Source organism: Podarcis liolepis (genome assembly GCF_965112155.1).
Source record: "Podarcis liolepis genome assembly, chromosome: 17".
Classification (NCBI taxonomy): Eukaryota; Metazoa; Chordata; class Lepidosauria; order Squamata; family Lacertidae; genus Podarcis; species Podarcis liolepis.
In genome coordinates, this window is record NC_139571.1 from 5,451,487 (window position 1) to 5,457,597 (window position 6,111).

Sequence of the window (6,111 nt, forward strand, 5' to 3'; positions counted from 1 at the left end):
TATGTGACATCCTTTTATATATTTGAACATGGCTATCATATCACCCCTTAACCGCCTCTTCTCCAGGCTAAACATGCCCAGCTCCCTTAGCCGTTCCTCATAAGGCATCGTTTCCAGGCCTTTGACCATTTTGGTTGCCCTCCTCTGGACACGTTCCAGTTTGTCAGTGTCCTTCTTGAACTGTGGTGCCCAGAACTGGACACAGTACTCCAGGTGAGGTCTGACTAGCGCAGAATACAGTGGCACTATTACTTCCCTTGATCTAGATGCTATACTCCTATTGATGCAGCCCAGAATTGCATTGGCTTTTTTAGCTGCCGCGTCACACTGTTGGCTCATGTCAAGTTTGTGGTCAACCAAGACTCCTAGATCCTTTTCACATGTACTGCTCTCAAGCCAGGTGCCCCCCATCTTGTATTTGTGCCTCTCATTTTTTTTGCCCAAGTGCAATACTTTACATTTCTCCCTGTTAAAGTTCATCTTGTTTGTTTTTGCCCAGTTCTCTAATCTGTCAAGGTCGTTTTGAAGTGTGATCCTGTCCTCTGGGGTGTTAGCCACCCCTCCCAGTTTGGTGTCATCTGCAAATTTGATCAGGATGCCCTTGAGTCCATCATCCAAGTCGTTGATAAAGATGTTGAATAAGACCGGGCCTAAGACAGAACCCTGTGGCACCCCACTAGTCACTCTTCTCCAGGATGAAGAGGAACCATTGATGAGCACCCTTTGGGTTCGGTCAGTCAGCCAGTTACAAATCCACATGCACATCAAAAGGATAGAGATTCACATATGCTTTACATGTGCCAAGTCTGTTATATCCTTTAAAAAAAAAAGGAATGGATGCCCTGGTGATGCTACGCAGTCTTTCTCCAACTGCCAGACAGCTCCTACCCTTTCCCCAAAGACAAAAACATTTCTCTTGGTCTCTATCCTGCCTTTGTCTCTATTGTGTGCTCTCCGCTTGTACTGTAGGTCTGTTTATGCCACCCTTTCCCTTTCCTCAGTCCAGGCTCCAAACCTGGACATGCTTGGCTTGAGGGTTGTCCCCAGAGACATCAATGGGATTTACTCTCTCTCTTTTTAAAAATATGATTTTTATTAAATTTTCTGTTTTACAATTTTAGATAAAACATTTTACCTACTCAGGATATCAGCGACTTCCCTTCTTCTCTTCCCACGGTTCATTTTACATATCTTACATCCCTGCATATGTCACAAAAACTGTACTAATCGGTTTTCCATTGTTACATCCATCAAAACTTATCTACACCGTTGAATTTATCTTAATACTGCAGGCGTTTTCAGCTGTACGCAATTATTTTCCATATATGCAATAAATGTTCTTTAAAGGTATGTTCTTCTTGCTCTCTTATTCTAGATGTCAAGGGGATTTACTCTCAAGTAGACACGCGCAGGGTCGGGCTGTCAAAAGCTTGACCTTGGCCCCTTGACGAATTCCTCCCTCCGTCCCTTAACCCAAAGCACCCTTTTGGATTTCTAGCCCTGGCAAGAAACAAATACAGATTCAGCTACGACAAAGAACGCAGGAGGGGACCCCACCCCCCTCACCCCGCCGAGAGGTCGGACTAGATGACCCTCAGGGTCCCTTTCCACTTCTAGGATTCTGCGCCCCTGACGTACCGCAACCTCCGTTCTCCTCAGAGACAAGGGCTGAGGGGAGACACACCCCGACGCCATTCCCACCCCCAGAGCCCCCCACAAACACCCACACCCGAGGGGGGCGGGTCCCCTTCACAGGGCCGAGGAAGGAAAGCGGGGCGTAGCCCGTTGACAGCCATGGGGTGGGCGGTGGCGGGCCGTCCGCGAGGAAGACAGCGGCCCCCGACTACCCTCCCGGCCCATGCGGGGGGGGGCGTTGTCCCTTCTCCTCACCTGAAGCTCCCGCTATCCCAGAGCTGGCGCACACCCCTCCGGCTTCCAGGCACTTGGTTCCTCCCCAGGGCGCCGCCGGATGCTGTCACCTGGCGCCGCCCGGGCCCTGAGAGGGAAAGCGTTCGCGGCGCGAGGGAAAGAGCTGGGCGGGACCATTCCTCTCGGGCGGGGAGGGGAGCGCGCTGGGAAGGGGGCGGCGCCGCGGAGGAGACGGGCAGAAAGCGGTCAGTAGGGGAAGGAAAGCGAGGGGGTCGGGGACGGAAAGCGAAGTTGCCCCTTTGGCTTTGTGTTTTTGTGCTTTAAGCCTAGATTGGTTTTATGGGGGAGGGGGGCGATATTGGATTGATCCCGCGTTTTGACTCAATTGCTTTGGTTTTTGTTGTTTTCGAATTCACGGGCATGTAGAGCCACCCATCTGAAGGCAGCCCTTGATAGGGAAGTTTTCTTAATGTTTAATTTTTTATGATTTATATTATATTATATTATATTATATTATATTATATTATATTATGTTATATTATATTATATTATTATATTAATATATGCATGTATGTTGGAAGCTACCCAGAGTGCCTGAGGTAACCCATTCAGATGGTTGGGGTATAAACAATAATATTTTTTTATTTATTTATTCACTCATTCATTGGAGTAAAGGTAAAGGGACCCCTGACCATTATGTCCAGTCGTGGCCGACTCTGGGGTTGCGGCGCTCATCTCGCTTTATTGGCCAAGGGAGCCGGCATACAGCTTCCAGGTCATGTGGCCAGCATGACTAAGCTGCTTCTGGCGAACCAAAGCAGCGCACGGAAACACCGTTTACCTTCCCACCAGAGGGGTACCTATTTATCTACTTGCACTTTGACGTGCTTTTGAACTGCTAGGTGGGCAGGAGCAGGGACCGAAAGACGGGAGCTCACCCCGTCACAGGGATTCTAACCGCCGACCTTCTGATAAGCAAGTCCTAGGCTCTGTGGTTTAACCCACAGCGCCACCTGCGTCCCTTCATTGGAGTAGAATGTCCCTATTTTCATCAGAGAAATGTTGGAGGGTATGATTTTGCATATTTGCGTTTTTCCAAATCTTCTCTGTTTTTTGTGGTTTTTGAATGTTTGGGCGCAGCTTGCTGTGGGGAAAACACATTTATAGGCTGCTTCCGAAATAAACACAGGCTGGGTGAACACAGGCAAGCTGACACAGCACAAGAGACACATCCACCTTGTCATGCGCTACAGGAGGTGACAAAAATGGCCCTAGAGCTGTGATAGTTGAATGACAGGCAAGTCTCACATATTTTAAAAATAATGCAGGACTTGTGAATTGGAAGGGAGACAGAATAGGTGGCAAAACCTAAGCTGCAGCTGCAAAAGGACAGAGGCAGTCTCCAGCTACAATCTTCCATCTGATCAGAAACACGATGATACATCCTTTTTTGAAATGCACATTTATTTGGTCTTCTCTGTCCCTAACCCCCAGGCTTCTTCATTTTCTAGGCTTCTTCATTTTCCAAATAACTCTGTGTGAGATATGGTACTATTCCCATTTTGCAGATGAGGAGAACTAAGGTTGTCAGTTTGTCATAGCTAATGCTTCACCAAGCCTAAAATACTTTCCCTCTGAATCACAGCAGCCTCAATCCAATTTAAGTTAGCAGTGACTAATGGAATAAAGTAACGGAACAAGTCAGTTCTAACTGACTTGGGCTAGCCAACATAGTGCCCTCCAGTTATTCGGGACTCCAGCCCAAACCAGCATGGTCAATAGTCAAGGATGATGGGAGCATACCTTGCCCCAGTGGTCAGCCAGGTCAAGCACTGGCCTGAGCTGCTGACTGCATCGGTATGCACCTTTGTTCAGCCCAAAGGGCCACTTTCTACCACAAGCAGCCTTTCAGAGGCCACGTGGCAGTGGGGCGGGGGGTAGAGCTATTGGAAAGACATTGAGTGCACATTATTGCCATTCAACGACACATTCTAGCCAGGCAAAAGGAGACAGAATGCAGAACAGGTCTAGTGAGCATGGTCTGAGAGGTGGGGTGAACTGTGGGAGACTAGTGGGTAGGCAGATTCAAGGCCTAGACAGGGCAGTTTTCAGTCCATGGGCCTCAAGAGCCAGTGTGGTGGTGTGGTTAAGAGCGGTTGATTCGTAATCTGGGGAACCGGGTTCGTGTCTCCGCTCCTCCACATGCAGCTGCTGGGTGACCTTGGGCTAGTCACACTTCTCTGAAGTCTCTCAGCCCCACTCATCCCACAGAGGGTTTGTTGTGGGGGAGGAAGGGAAAGGAGAATGTTAGCCGCTTTGAGACTCCTTCGAGTAGTGATAAAGCGGGATATCAAAGCCAAACTCAAGCTATAGCACAAGCTATTTCCGGTGCTCCTCTAACCCGGAAGTGGACAGCTGCGCAGTGCCGGTAAGAGTGGGTGGCGGGGTTGACGCGGGCCGGATAAACAAGTCCCTCGGGCCTTATCCAGCCCACAGGCCATAGTTCGGGGACCCCTGTCTTAACCTGATGTGCATGAACCTGGTGATTTCCATGTCCCTCCAGACACCTGCCATCTGCGCTCATCTGCACATGCACAGTTGATGTTAGGGTATTTTCCCATTAACACTCCACATCCAGTTTTTATCGTCAGATCAAAAGTGGTGAATGCATCAAACCAGTATTTGCCAAAAAGCTACAAGCTCAATATGGATTGTGGTGTGAGTGTGGCTTCAGAAGCTAGCAGGTGGTGTGCACTGCATGCAGAGAATACGTTAAGTCTCCTCATCGTGGTCCCAGGATCTTGGCCTCTTTAGTTTTGGAAAATCCAAAACCTGGATTTTCTCTAGGCTCCCACTTATGCACAGCTCATCCTGTATATAAGTTGCCCATGTCCTTGCAAGGCTTCTGTGGCAGAAAGCAGTGAAGTGAGTCCTGCATTTTCAGAACATATGACCCAGGGAGATCATCTGCCTTTGATCGAGAAACCTTCTGACCCACCCAGCAGCAGCAACTTGCTTTTCTTCCTTATTAGCCCCAGAAGGGTTTGTCTCAGTAGGTCAGCCTGGTGCTACCCGCTGCTGGGATGGAATGAAACCCATGTTTGGGCCAGAGCCCAGGAGAGAGGGAGACACTGCAGCCAATCCTCCTCTTCCTGCCTTCTGCAACCTTGTTCCCAGCACCCGTGCCAGCCCCTTATCTGCAGAGGAGGGGACTGCGTGGGGAGCGATGATCTCATTCTGCAGACCTCCAGAGACTGTGACTTGATGGGCCAGATAAAGTCCCCACTGACTCCTTTGATGGCTCTACTGAAGGATGTGGGAAAAGGGGTGGGGGAGATGTTGGAAGATAGGCAGCCTCCACCACCAGCACTTCAAGGGAGAGCGAGAGCCAAGGCTGTCCTTGGACAGATTCTCCGGGAGTCCCCTAACAGCTCTGGCATAGGAATCATGTTGTGTGTGGGATGAGATGAGAGAGTGCTAAGAATCAGGGTCCCTGGAGAGGGTTGCTGTGTCCCAGCTGGGGAGATGGTGCTCTTTTTCTTCTTCAAGAAGCAGAGGAGCAAGTAGATGTCAAGAAGCACTCCCGTAGAGCAGGGGTGGCTAACCTGCTTTTCTCCACCTGATGTTGTTGGATTCCAACACCCATTGCTCCCTCCCAGGCAGCATGGCCAGTGGTGAGTGGTAATGGGAGTTGCAGTCCAACCACAGGCTAGCCACACCAATGGAGAGTATTTCCACCACAATCTGCTACCTACAAGTCTTGTCTCATAAACACTTTTGCCCATTTCCCCTCCTTGCTGGTCTTTATCCCTCTCAAAATCCACCTGCTTCATGAATCTTTACCTTGAACTGAAAAATAGCTTAAGTACACATAATTGCATTTGTGCAGACCCATCCTTTTGTTACCCATATATCTCATTAACCTCCCTCTCCCCTTACCTCTGCCCACTGCTAAAATGTAGGCACTAGAAAGTAAGCTCCTTGGGGCAGGGACTTGCTGTCTTTCTTCTGTTATCCATGTGCAATGATAGCGCCATAAGTAAATATTTATAATAATCTCCAAAACGCTTTGGAACTTTGGAAGTTCGGCTGAGGTGTCTGGCATCTGGAAAAGTAGGCTATAGCTTACAAATTGTTTTGTTGTGCTTTTAGGAAAAAACAGGGTCGGTCCAGATTGGTGTTTCATTATGACGGCATTCTGCAAAACGTTATCAATACAATAATATTGCATTAGTATGGATT

At 48.8% G+C, this 6,111-nt stretch overlaps 1 protein-coding gene across 2 annotated transcripts in view; it reads right to left on the reverse strand.

Moving 5' to 3' along the window:
* Positions 1–2,042, reverse strand: part of HDAC6 (histone deacetylase 6) — a 37,679-nt gene extending 35,637 nt beyond the window's left edge. Inside the window, exon 1 of one of the 2 annotated variants that reach the window (XM_083482924.1) lies at positions 1,891–2,042. The gene's annotated coding sequence lies outside the window, so the exon portion shown is untranslated. Of the gene's footprint in view, positions 1–1,638; positions 1,661–1,890 lie in introns of those variants that run through there. The other variant, XM_083482925.1, reaches the window with a different exon arrangement.
* Positions 2,043–6,111: the final 4,069 nt, after the last annotated feature.